We start from the raw sequence: 13320 nt of genomic DNA on the forward strand, positions 1-13320 counted from the left end.
CAAAACGTGTCACACGCGTTTTGAGCTTGTAGATCGGCTACTTTTGCTACTATTGTGTGACATAGAATGGCAAAGTACGGCATTAATTTACGAAAAAGGTTAAAATGCGGAGATAAGAGGTGTCTGCCCGACAGTATATGCAATGTGTCCCTCTGGAGTGAGTGTGGAAATATAGTGGCCCTCTCCATCATCAAAGTTGCCCACCCCGGTTTTAAACCCTCAATATTTAGTCAACTTGACCGTTGGCTCTGTAGCCTACTTGGTCTGCTCTTTTTCCCTCTAAACCAACTCTCAGAAAATAGCAGATCTACAAGCCCACAACGCCTCGCAGCGTTGTGAGCTAGAATTAACATACTCTACCCTCAAGAATCCTCTACTCTACCATCAATAATTCCTCTTGACATTTTTAAACCTATTTTGCAAAGAGCAGGAGGAGGTTTTTCACTTGCAAGTTTTAATTTTGTTAGCACTTACACTTTAATTCTACGATGATCTGTTTTTACGGTATCTTATCTCTGTATTGAATATACTGTCTAATTGTTGATGGTTGAACTGTCTCTTGATCTCTTGAGAATGTGACCTCAGGTCTCAATGAGATTACCTGTATAAATAAAGGTTAAATAAAAAACAAATAAAACCAAGATACATTAGAAAGAGACTTATGCATTAGATAATGTTGTATTCATTCAAATATGTTGCCGCTTTCATTTAACTCAGAGTGTACAAATGGAACTAAATGGACCCTTACGGGTCTGTAACTGAGAATATACAAATGGAACCAAATGGACCCTTACGGGTCTGTAACTGAGAATATACAAATGGAACCAAAAGGACCCTTACAGGTCTGTAACTCTGAGAGTTAAATTAACACATGAAGATTTTACAATTCTATCAGATGGATGTCTGTGGCCTGAGACTTGGACTCCTACATTTCCAAAGGTTGAGGACCACTGTGGTACAGAAACAACAGGAAAGTAGACACGTCAAATTCAAAGAAAAGTGGATGAGAGATTAAGGTTGGTACATGGAAGTAAGAGAAGAGGTCATCATTACTTGGTTAAGACTGAGACATAATGCATTAACCACAGATTTTCAAAAAAAGATTCAACATTTTGAGTTAGGGTTTTTTAAGCTGTAGTATTTTCCGGAAAGACATTACAGACTAGACTGCCATCATCAGTGGTGGACAGTAACGGAGTAAATGTACTTTACTGTACTTGAGTACAGATTCTGAGGATCTGTACTTTACTTGAGTATTAGATTTTTTTTATACGTATTACTCTTACTTGAGTACATTTCCAAGACAAATATTTTACTTTTACTCAAGTATATTTCTAGGAAGGCTATAAAGTACTGAGTACTTTTAAGCCCACTCCACATCCACAACAATGTTTCGCCATGCATGTTGCAAGGAGTTGCAACATGCAACTACTTGCAACTACTTGCAACCATTAACCCCAATGGCAGTTGCAAGGAGTTGCAACATGTAACTACTTGCAACTACTTGCAACCATTACCCCAATGGCAGTTGCAAGGAGTTGCAACATGCAACTAGTTGCAACCATTACCCCAATGGCAGTTGCAAGGAGTTGCATCGGTGTGGTTGACCTTAAAACAGTTTTGTTGCAAGGAGTTGCGACTAGTTGCATTGGTGCGGTTTGGCCTTTAGGTTGGCTGTTTTTTTTCTTCCCTAAAATGCAATTGGCCTAACTTCTGCTCTCACACTAGCCGTGTTTCTGGCTTCCCCCTCCGCTTGCCTCTTTGTTACATCTTGTATGGGTGTATAGGAGAAAAAAGTATTTAGTTCTGGTTCCTCAGTCATTTCTATGTTTTTATAGGTGTTTCTGAAGGCTTTGTATAACATCTACAAGCAAGCACATCAGTGCATGCAGTGCAGGTGGTTTCAGAGAGTTACAGTACTTCTCTGAAACAAGAGTTACAAGGTCCTATAAATTAATTGTGAAAACATTACAGCAATTCATTGATATCAAAATTAAGAAATGTACTTCTACTTTTACTTGTACTTTAAGTATTTTTCAAAGCATGTACTTTGGAATACTTAAGTATATTTAAAAACAATTACAGTTTTACTCTTACTTGAGTAACATTTTGACTGAGCTACTTTTACTTATAGTGGAGTGAATTTGACCAAGGAGTATCTGTACTCTTACTCAAGTACTGGGGTCGAGTACTTCGTCCACCTCTGGCCATCATTATTATATTTACACGCATTATGCAAACAACTTGCTGCTACTGGTATAACGCTGTATGATACAGTGATAATTACAGCATCATGCTGCCCACTCCTTCCTGGAGTCTGGATGGTCATAATTAACAGAGAAAAAAGTCAAGTGGCTGTCCGCTTGTCTCAGATACAGTACACCAGCGTCGCCGCAGGGAAGGTTTCAGCTTGCGCACGCACGCACACACACACACACACACTTATTATTTCACTTCCGTTGTCACAAATCCACAGACCTGAGAAATTCCCCTGGTGAAACTGGCTTGGTTCCCCCTCTATGACATATTTTTGATCTTAATGGCCTAAAATTACAATATATTTTGGTGAATATGTATATATGTTTTTTTTGTTTTTGGGGGGGGGGGCTTTTATGACTGTATTGACAGGACAGTAAGCTGACAGGAGATGAGGAGAGAGAGATGGGGAGTGACACGCAGCAAAGGTCGCCGGGATCGGGACTCGAACCAGCGATACGCTGTCAGGTTACACTGAGCCTAGGTGCCTGGACCGCTACGCTAAGTTTACATTCCGGTCCGGAATTCAAAATTGACTTGAGTAAAAGTACAAAAGTATGGGTATCAAAATGTACTTAAAGTACCAAAAGTAGAAAGTACTCATTATGCAGAATGTCCCATTTCACAAAGTTTTCTAATGCATAAAATGCATAAAAATCTTTTGAAAATAGCAGATCTACATGCTCACAATGCGTCGCATCGCGACACATTGTGAGCTTGTAGATCGGCTATTTTCAAATGGCCTAAAAATGTATATAGGGCTGAAGTGGTTTTGTAATAATAATCAAAATCTACAATGTAACTATAGTAACTAAAGTTTTCAAATAATTGTAGTGGAGTAAAAGTACAATATTAGCTTCTGAGATGTAGTGGAGTAGAAGTGAAAGTACTGAAAATTGGAAATACTCCAGTAAAGTAAAAAATACCTCAAAATTGTACTTGGTACAGTAATTGAGTACATGTAATTAGTTACTTTACACCACTGGTCTATAGGTAAGTTGATGATCATCGAGTCCAAAGGTTGTATTTGTTTACAGACGGATGTTGAAAGATTTGTCACAGGAATGCGATCCTTTGTGCAAAGACAATATAGGTGTGAACGGCACATGTTTAGAAAAAGTGTGCATTGGCCAAAGAATGTTTTCAACAGACCTTTGTTATCTGTGAATAAATAGGGTTATTGGTATTGCCAGACACTCCTGCTTTAGTAATACAGTAGCCTATTGATTTAGCTGCTAATCAGGTTAAAATCAAACTTTAGAAGAAGCAGACTTTGCAGAAAGGTGACAGTAACATGCTGCACATAATATACAGCACAGTATATATGTTCTGCATACTTCATGCTTTTTTTATCGCGCGGGCATTTGTAGAATCGGCCTCAGGTCTTAATGGGTTAAAGGGATAGTTCACCCCCAAAATGCCTTTTTTTCCTATCCATTAGTCACCCCATGGAGATACTTTTTTTGTTTTATTCCTAGGCCAATAATTTGATGGGCCGGCAGCAGTTTCCGGTAGGAGACACAAAGAGTCTCCTTTGTGTCTCCTACCGGAACCGCTGCCTACCGGTCCGCCGGTCATCACATTATTGGCTTAGGAATGCGGCAATAAATATATCCATGAATTCAAGTCTCCATGGAGTGTCTAATCGATAGAAAAAATATTTGTTTGTTTTGGGTGAACTATCCCTTTAAGTGTCTTGCTCATGGACACTTTGACACATACTGTAGACAGGGGTCAGGAGGCGAACCGGTGACCTTTTGATTACCAGACGGCCTCTCTATAACACACTAAGCTATCTAGTCAGTCACACAGACACATGTATCACTTAAAGACATATTGATCAAAATGGCATCCAAGTGTAACCGGGTGTCGAGCAAGGAATTTACTCTTATTGATAATAAATGTACGACTACGCCACCTTGATGTTGTTTGTATCAAGGAATAGAATTAATAACCTTTATATAAATCGGGTTCCCCAAAAACACAGATAAGATCAATGAGACAGAAACGTGAGTGTCCCCGAACACATTCATTTATTTAGAACAATTAAGACACTGCATACACTAATAAAATGCAATGATGTAGTATTTATTAAAATCCTAATTAAAATCACAAGCTTTCAATAATAAGTTAGCAATGTACAGTTACCATTATGTAGCATAATTTAGAAACCAAAATATATAGATATACTACATGCTACACATATAAGCAGAGTCTTTTGGCCAGTGGGCGACAACCAGTAACAGGGGCAGCTAACCTAGGCTACTATTCTATACCCAGCCTAATATCACACAGCAAGAGCGCACACACAGCATGCAGGAAATAATCAAAAGCGCCACTGTGAAAACGGGTGTACACGATCACAACCAAACAAACCTTAGGGCTGTGGACTACAGAATGTGAGACCTAGTGAAACCCCTCGTCATAGGTTGCCTGCACCACTCGGCTCACTCAGACTCTGGGTGAAATACAGGGCTCAGTACATGTGGGGGAAAGGAAACAAACACTGATTAATAAACAAGAAATGGCTCAAATATAATACTAAAATCAAACTAAACAAAACAGCAGTGGCAAGATCTAAAGAGGAATATAAAACAAACACTTAGTACAATACAAACAATACATTAATTATTTCAACAAGTGGTTAGTTTGTGTACCTTAAATTGTCTGTGTTCTCATACCCTCTTGCAACATAAATGCAACTCGGCACAGGACATCAGTGAGGTATGGATCAACCTGAGTGATCATAAAATGATGTCATTATAAATATCAGCACAGAGAGAGAGAGAGAGAGAGAGAGAGAGAGAGAGAGAGAGAAAGAGAAGAATAAAAACAGAGAGGAGACCCAGGTCTAAGGACCCACAGCCAGTCACCACCAAGCAGCCTCTGTTTGGTATAGACTGCAGGGCATTTATACAATCTGCCTGATTGTCAATGAGGAAATGTGCAGCTGTCCTATGGTGGCCCTTGAGGATCAACTCTGACTGGCTACACAAGGTATGTAGATCTCAAAACTGCTTAAAAAGGTTCAAAGGTGAACTCCCACTTTATGGATGCCAAGGACCTCCTAAATGATATGTATTTGGCCGTGGACCCCCATCTCAAAATATTTAGTTCCGGGGACCCCCAGAAGCAAAGATTTGAGTTACAAATGTTCGCTTTAAAATGTATGTTTTTAAATGTAGATCTACAAGTTCATAGCGCGGCACTCGGTGCAGCGCTATGAGCTTGTATATCTGCTATTTTTGAATAGCCAAAGTATAAAAGGTTAGCATTATTGTGATGCTATATTAACACATTTTCCTGGGGACCTCCTGGAACCCCCACAAGGACCCCTGGGGGTCCCCGGACCCCACTTTGAGAACCAAAATGCACTAGACCATACCAGTCGGCCGTCGGGGGATATGAGCACTCACGCTTGTTTCACGCACATGATTTGGCAACCCGGGAGCCAGCAAACACAAAAACGCTAATAAACAGCTGCCATTTGGGGAAAGCGAAAAATGGGCTTCGCTATTCCGTGCACATGGTAATGGTCAATGGCTGTGTGCAAATGCAGAGCGATTGCTCGAGCCACCGAGGAGAACCGGGCAGAAGAGATTTTGGGCTTTTTGGGCTCACCGCACACACAGAGCTTTTTAGGAGGATAGGAGGATGTGCACACATACAGTAAATAGCCAATGTAGAGCAGACCTACAGTAACTAGTTCAAAAGCAGTGGTGGAAAAAGTACTCACATGTTTTACTTAATTACATGCTGTAATGTAGAAATACTTAAAAGTGAAAGTCCGGAATTCAAAATTTACTTGAGTAAAAGTACAAAAGTATTGGTAGCAAAATGTAGTTGAAGTACCAAAAGTAAAAGTACTCATTATGCAGTATGTCCCATTTCACAAGTTTTCAAATGTATAAAATGTCAAAGAATCTTTTGAAAATAGCAGATCTACAAGCTCACAATGCGTCACATCGTGACGCATTGTGAGCTTGTAGATCATCTATTTTCAAATGGCTGAAATATAAATATATAGGGCTGAAGTGGTTAATGTATGTTTTGTAATATTAATCAAAATCGACAAAGTAACTAGTAGTAACTAAAGTTGTCCAATAATTGTCGTGGAGTAAAAGTACAATATTTGCCTCTGAGATGTAGTGGAGTAGAAGTAAAAGTACTGAAAATTGGAAATACTCCAGTAAAGTAAAAGTAACTCAAAATTGTACTTAAAGGAGCATTTTGGACTAAGGTTTTCTTAACTTTTCTATGATGTTATGATATCTTAGGATGAATGGTACAGTAGAACATTTTCATAACTCCATCCTGGGTCCGCCACAGCTTAAAACGTGCGCGGGTAGGCCTTGCGTTAGATCGCGTATTTTTTTTTTTTTTTTTGATCTGACGTTCATAGTGACAGAACACTGTCAAAAAAGAAAAAGAAAAACAGAAGTCTCGCTAGACGAGATTTCAATCTCGAGATTTCAATCTCGTCTAGCGAGAACGTCAGATCTAAAAAAAAAAAAAAAAAAAAGCTATAAAAATATAGGCCTATCCGCGCACGTTTTAAGCTGTGGCAGACCCGGGATGGAGTTATGAAATTTTTCAACTGATTCATCCTAAGATATCATAACATCATAGAAAAGGTAAGAAAACCTTAGTCCAAAATTCTCCTTTAAGTACAGTACTTGAGTAAATGTAGGCTACTTAGTTACTTAACACCACTGGACATCGATGGTATTTTTGTCCCTATGCAGATACAGCTGTCTCTATCTGTAGGGGTGAGCAAAGAGTCAGGGATACCAGTTGATTGACGGCTATCTGAACTGTTACCGACAGTACTCAGAATCTGTTTCATGCCCATCAAGGGTTTCATTAGCCTTTGAAGAAAGAGCACATCGTCCACACTGCCACGGACTTGCGGTCAATCTTTTCCACTTAGTGCTAGTACTCATGTACTTTGGCGTGTATTGATTTTCATTTATGTTTTTTCCGCTGTTTTCTTTTTCTTTTTTGGCTCCAGACAGACACCATGAAATGATTTCTGTGTGCTGATACAAAAATATACTGTATGTCGCGAACCAGTGGTTCTCAGCCTTTTTAGGCTGCGACCCCCCCCCCCCCTAAATATTCATATTTGAACTGGGGACCCAGTTCAAATATGGGGACCCAGAAATATGGGGAGCCAGAAAATGACACAGATGCGTTCCCGTATTGAATGGGTTAGAATTGTTACATCTTTATATAACAATAAAAAAGGAACCGTTTTGGACGGGCGACGATTATGAGAAAGTGTAGACAAAAAGTGTGCCTAACATTCATAATATGCAAGGCTCACACCATTCCCCCACCAACACAAAAGGCAGGTAATTGGTATTTTCCAGCAGGTTCCATGGGCTTATTATGTTGTATTCATAAATATTTATCTTACTCTCACTGTAAGGCCTGTAATGAGGCCAGCTGAGGAAGAACACATGCACTGCATTTCCCATTCATTTTCATTAACATCTTCATTGTCCAATAGAAACGTGTGCATATATGCTGTACAAACACAGACACAAAGGGGGTCGCCTGGAGGGTTAACAGACCATAACATACATCCTGTAAAGTAACTAAGTACATGTACTCAAGTACTGTACTTAAGTACAATTTTGAGGTATGTTTTACTTTACTGGAGTATTTCCAATTTTCAATACTTTTACTTCTACTCCACTACATGGAGTTAAATGTTGTACTTTTTACTCCACTACAATTATTTGAAAAGTTTAGTTACTATAGTTACTTGTAGATTTGGATTATTATTACAAAACATGATTTAACCACTTCAGCCCTATACTTCGGCTATTTGAAAATAACCGATCTACAAGCTCACAACGCATCAATTAAACTATCAATCAATCAAACCTGTGTCACTAGGACTACAGCAGGGGTCTTCAATGTTTTTTTCAGGCGAAGGACCCCTTAGCTGAGAGAGATAAACCAGGGACCCCCACTACATATTGTATAACATTGTGTTATATTCTTGCAGATTCTTTTCATAGATTTCATGATCTTGTTTGACAGCACTGTCATCATTGTTGTGTAAAATCATGTTTTTCTTCTATTTTCGTACCTTTAACCATGCTTAGCAAACTTGACCGTTGGCTACTGTACTTCGTCTGCTCTTTTTTCCTCATACACCAAACCTCTTCGCCGAAAATAGATCTACAAGCTCACAACGCCTCGAGGCGTTGTGAGCTTGTAGATCTGCTATTTTCGGCTAATATTCCCTTCAGAATGGATGCTATAGAATTGAAGTGGTTAATGTAAAAATAATTAAATAAAATCACACACAGATTTGGAGCCCCCCCCCCCCCCCCCCCCATAGTAAATCTGAGAGCCCCGACCCCCTGTTGAAGACCCATGGACTATTAGAGGGCTTAAGTGGTTAAAAAGTTAAGAAATAGGAGTATAGGCCACTTCTCTGTGCAGTGAAAAGCACAGACATGAAGTAGGAGAGCACCTGGGAAGGTTCAGCAGAGCGGAACGTTACATCCTGTGGACCAGCGGCTTGACCATGTGATCACATCACACATCCATCTGACTGTGGATGTGTGGCCGCCGAGCGAGAGACACAGAGAGAGAGAGACATCGAGAGAGACAGAGACAGAGACAGAGACAGAGAGAGAGAGAGAGAGAGACACAGAGAGACACAGAGACAGAGAGAGAGGATTAGGAATCAGCTGACTAACCACATTTCTTCCAAGTGACTTATTAGAAGGGTTAGTTGGACGGCTGAGGGGCTGTGTGTGTGTGTGTGTGTGTGTGTGTGTGTGTGTGTGTGTGTGTGTGTGTGTGTGTGTGTGTGTGTGTGTGTGTGTGTGTGTGTGTGTGTGTGTGTGTGTGTGTGTGTGTGTGTGTGTGTGTGTGTGTGTGTGTGTGTGTGTGCGCGTGCGTGCGTGCGTGCGTGCGTGCGTGCGTGCGTGTATGTGTGTGTGTCTCTCTGTCTGTCTGTCTGTCTGTCTGTCTGTCTGTCTGTCTATCTGTGAGAGAGTGTGTCTGTCTGTCTGTCTGTCTGTCTGTCTGTCTGTCTGTCTGTCTGTCTGAGAGAGTGTGTGTGTGTGTGTGTGTGTGTGTGTGTGTGTGTGTGTCTCTGTCTGTCTGTCTGTCTGTGCGTGCGTGCGTGCGTGCGTGCGTGCGTGTGCGTGTGCGTGTGTGTATCACTATTCTTGTGAGGGCTTAATCTCACAAGTATGGTAGAATTTGAGAAATAGACAGACATTGTGAGGATTAAGTTTCATGGTCCTCACAAGAGAAATGGCTGTTTTCTGCAAAAAAATAAAAAGTTAAACACGTTTTTGGAGTTAGGCTTACAATTAGGAGAAGATTCAGGTTAGGGTCAGGATTAGACATCTAGAGGTTAGGTTAGGTTAGGAGGTTGGGGGTCAGAGGACTTATGTCTGATTCATACACATACCAAGAATAGCTTGTAGATCGTCAATTGTGGGCTTCGGGGTTACCGTTAGGAATGGTAAAAAATTGTAAAGAAAATGGCATTCATGAAATCGACGTCCTAAAATACAAATGTGTGTGTGTGTGTGTAAATTTGAGGATTTTTGGGCGGTGAAACCGCCCCTATATGTGAGGTTTGGACATCGACATTCGATTGCACCCCCCCAACCCTGCGCTGTGATTGGCCACCAGTGTACCCCCCTAACCCTGCACCGTGATTGGCCAATCACAGTCTATTCAGGACTGTGATTGGCTAGTGAAACATGACACATGTGCATAGCCTTATAAATAGGACTATGCACTTAAAAAAAACACATTTATGTTTTTTTTTAAGTTAGGGGTGTACAATGGTTGGTCCACAATATTACTTTTCTTTAAGTGAACTTCCATCACTGTGATGACCACTGTGACCACACCGCCCACTTCACACTGGGTGTGATTTTTTTACTTTACTGGAGTATTTCCATTTTTCTATACTTTTACTTCTACTCCACTACATGTCAGGGGCAAATATTGTACTTTTACTCCACTACAATTATTTGATTAGTTACTACTTTGTAGATTTGGATTATTATTACAAAACATACATTACCCACTTCAGCCCTGTATACATTTGAAAATAGCCGATCTACAAGCTCACAATGTGACGCATTGTGAGCTTGTAGATCGGCTATTTTAAAAAGATTTTTATACATTTGAAAACATGTGAAATGGGACATTCTGCATAATGAGTAGCTACTTTCTACTTTTTAGTAGCCTACTTTAAGTACATTTTGATACCAATACTTTTGTACTTTTACTCAAGTGGACTTTTAATTGTAACAGAGTATTTCTACATTGCAATATTGATACTATACTTAAGTAAAAAATGTGAGTAGTTTGTCCACCACTGTGTGTGTGTGTGTGTGTGTGTGTGTGTGTGTGTGTGTGTGTGTGTGTGTGTGTGTGTGTGTGTGTGTGTGTGTGTGTGTGTGTGTGTGTGTGTGTGTGTGTGTGTGTGTGTGTGTGTGCTTGTGTGTGTGTGTGTGTGTGTGTGTGTGTGTGAGAACCTCAATGAAGCTAATCCCCCTTTCCTCTCTTAAAGCAGTAGACAGAGAGAACTTCTTTAGCTTCAATCAACTGGATCAAATGAAGAGAGTCCAACAGTTCATCAGCACCTTTCGGCTTTCACTTAACCCCTTAAACCCCATACGTTGCTGACTGGAGTCCCACAGAGCTCTACACTGGTGTCTTTTCTGTTTATGCTCTACACAGTGGTGGGAAAAGTAATCAAATGTTTTACTTAAGTAAAAGTACTGTAGAAATACTCTGTTACAAGTACAAATCCGGAATTCAAAATGTACTTGAGTAAAAGTGCAAAAGTATAGGTATCAAAATGTACTTAAAGTACCAAAAGTAGAAAGTACTCATTATGCACAATGTCCCATTTCACAAGTTTTCAAATGTATAAAATCTCTTTGAAAATAGCAGATCTACAAGCTGCGACGCATTGGGAGCTTGTAGATCAGCTATTTTCTAATGGCCAAAGTTTTATTAATAGGGCGGAAGTTGTCAATGTATGTTTTGTAACAATAATCAAAACCTACAAAGTAACTAAAGTTTTCAAAGTAGTGGAGTAAAAGTACAATATTTGTCTCTGAGATGTAGTGGAGTAAAAGTAAAAGTATAGACATTTGGAAATACTCCAGTCAAGTAAAAACACCTCGAAATTACAGTACAGTAAAGTGCAGTATTTCAGTAATAAGTTACTTTACATCACTGATTTCAGATATAGACAGACCTTCGGGGAGGTTACACCGGTTCCAATGTGGAGACTGAAATGGAGGGAATGTTTTCATCAACAAAAAGAGAGTCGAATGAAATTCCTGTCTCTGTGTCTCATTTTCATCACGTCTGAAACGCTTAAGCAAGAATCATTCAGGATTACAATAGTATACTGATTCCTGTATGAGTTTTCTCTCCTGATCGGATGAAATTGGTATCCTGACCTGAAAATGCATATTCTGTTTACTAAAAGAGCTGGAGAGACAGCACAGGGAGAGCACTGTTACTGAACAAACACCACACTCTATAGCAATGATGACAATCAAAATAAGAACATGTCACTTACTGCGCCTTTAATAATTAACGTAAACGACGACTTCCCACATTTCTAAAACTTGTAGGCCTTTTCTTTTTAATTTGATTTATATTTAATGCCTGTTTATGGTGTTGGTTAATTGTGTTGAAGTGATAATAGCGCAGAGAGAGAAGGGGGATTTCCTCCTGACCACAGACAGCCCAGGCAGAGAGAGCTGCTTCTTGTTTGTACCCGTCTGTTTACTCTGAGAGTGCAGCAGTGTTTTCCTCTACGTCAGTGTGGTTCTCAACCTGTGGGTCGGGAGGGACTATGTATGTATATCAGTGGCAGGGTTGCCAGGTCTGCTTATTATAATAATAATAATAATAATACCTGAGATTTATATAGCGCTTTTCTAATACTCAAAGTCGCTTTACAAGTTAAACTAAGTAGAGCAAAATAAAAACAGAACAACTTTAATAATAGAATACAGAGAATAAAGTTAAAAAGTTAAAAAGGCTGCAGAAGGCCAGGGAATAAAACCAACAAAAGTTGAATGGCAGTTGAAAAGGTGGTAGGAGATCAGGCTAGGTGGGAAAAGCAATTCTGAAGAGGTGGGTTTTGAGGGAGGTTTTGAACACGGCAAGGGTGGGGGCGGTTTTGATGTGAGGTGGGAGTGGGTTCCAGAGGGTGGGTGCTGCAACGGAAAATGCCCTATCACCCCAGGTGTGCTTGGTTTTTTTGGTGGGGAATTTCAGGAGGTTGGCATCGCCGGATCTGAGGGAACGGGTGGGGACGTGGTTGTGAAGGAGGTCGGAGATGTATTGGGGTGCCTGGTGGTTGAGGGCTTTGTAGGTGATGATGAGGATTTTGAAGTTGATTCTGTGTTTGACCGGGAGCCAGTGGAGGTCACGGAGGACTGGTGTGATGTGGTCTCTGGAGCGGGTGTGAGTGAGCAGGCGGGCGGCTGAGTTCTGTACATATTGAAGTTTATTGAGGGTTTTGGCAGTGATACCGTGGAGGATGCTGTTGCAGTAGTCTATCCGGGATGAGATGAAGGCATGAATGAGGGTTTCGGCAGCGGAAGATGTCAGGGAGGGACGGAGACGGGCAATGTTCCGGAGGTGAAAAAAGGCTATTTTGGTGATGTTTTTTATATGCGGGAGAAATGACAGGGTGGGGTCAAAAATTACACCAAGGTTGCGGATGTGGGGGGAGGTTTTAATGAGGGAGCCGTCGATGTTGAGTGAGAAGTCCTGGGTGGAGCGGGTGAGGGAGTCGGGGCCGATGATGATTATTTCAGATTTATTGCAGTTGAGTTTTAAAAAGTTGTTTTGCATCCAGGTTTTTAGTTCTGTGAGGCATGCGGTGATGGTGGAATGGGTGGCTGCGGTGATGGTTTTGGTGGAAAGGTAGATCTGTGTGTCGTCAGCGTAGCAGTGAAATTGAAGTCCGTGGTTGCGAAGTATCTGTCCGAGGGGAAGGATGTAGATGGTGAAGAGCAGAGGACCGAGCACTGAGCCCTG

The sequence above is a fragment of the Gymnoscopelus braueri genome, assembly GCF_963280865.1.
Source record: "Gymnoscopelus braueri genome assembly, chromosome: 12".
Taxonomy (NCBI): domain Eukaryota; kingdom Metazoa; phylum Chordata; class Actinopteri; order Myctophiformes; family Myctophidae; genus Gymnoscopelus; species Gymnoscopelus braueri.